This window comes from Palaemon carinicauda, chromosome 11 (genome assembly GCF_036898095.1).
Source record: "Palaemon carinicauda isolate YSFRI2023 chromosome 11, ASM3689809v2, whole genome shotgun sequence".
NCBI lineage: Eukaryota > Metazoa > Arthropoda > Malacostraca > Decapoda > Palaemonidae > Palaemon > Palaemon carinicauda.
The window spans coordinates 2,382,204-2,383,587 of NC_090735.1; positions in this window are offsets into that span (position 1 = coordinate 2,382,204).

Consider the following 1,384-nt stretch of genomic DNA (forward strand, 5'->3'; position numbering starts at 1 on the left):
TAAGTTTTCTTCTCCTATGCCATTATTTCTGTTCGCTTCTCTATCATTTCTCTTCTCCTGTGCCATTCTTTCTGTTCACTTCTTTCTTCTGTAAGTTTTCTGCTTCTGTGTCATTCCTTCTGTTCACATCTTCATCTCTGTAAGTTTTCTTCTCCTGCGTCATTATTTCTGTTCGCCTCTCTATAATTTCTCTTCTCCTGTGTCATTATTTCTGTTCGCTTCTCTATAATTCATCTTCTCCTGTGTCATTCCTTCTGTTCACTTCTTCCTCTCTGTAAGTTTTCTTCTCCTATGCCATTATTTCTGTTCGCTTCTCTATCATTTCTCTTCTCCTGTGCCATTCTTTCTGTTCACTTCTTTCTTCTGTAAGTTTTCTGCTTCTGTGTCATTCCTTCTGTTCACATCTTCATCTCTGTAAGTTTTCTTCTCCTGCGTCATTATTTCTGTTCGCCTCTCTATAATTTCTCTTTTCCTGTGTCATTATTTCTGTTCACTTCTTCCTCTATGTAAGTTTTCTTCTTCTGTGTCATTCCTTCTATTCGCTTCTTCTCTGTACTCTTTCTTCTCATGTGTCATTATTTCTGTTCGCTTCTCTATAATTTCTCTTCTCCAGCATCATTCCTTCTGTTCACTTCTTCCTCTATGTAAGTTTTCTTCTTCTGTGTCATTCCTTCTATTCGCTTCTTCTCTGTACTCTTTCTTCTCATGTGTCATTATTTCTGTTCGCTTCTCTATAATTTCTCTTCTCCAGCATCATTCCTTCTGTTCACTTCTTCCTCTATGTAAGTTTTCTTCTTCTGTGTCATTCCTTCTATTCGCTTCTTCTCTGTACTCTTTCTTCTCATGTGTCATTATTTCTGTTCGCTTCTCTATAATTTCTCTTCTCCAGCATCATTCCTTCTGTTCACTTCTTCCTCTATGTAAGTTTTCTTCTTCTGTGTCATTCCTTCTATTCGCTTCTTCTCTGTACTCTTTCTTCTCATGTGTCATTATTTCTGTTCGCTTCTCTATAATTTCTCTTCTCCAGCATCATTCCTTCTGTTCACTTCTTCCTCTATGTAAGTTTTCTTCTTCTGTGTCATTCCTTCTATTCGCTTCTTCTCTGTACTCTTTCTTCTCATGTGTCATTATTTCTGTTCGCTTCTCTATAATTTCTCTTCTCCAGCATCATTCCTTCTGTTCACTTCTTCCTCTATGTAAGTTTTCTTCTTCTGTGTCATTCCTTCTATTCGCTTCTTCTCTGTACTCTTTCTTCTCATGTGTCATTATTTCTGTTCGCTTCTCTATAATTTCTCTTCTCCAGCATCATTCCTTCTGTTCACTTCTTCCTCTATGTAAGTTTTCTTCTTCTGTGTCATTCCTTCTATTCGCTTCTTCTCTGTAC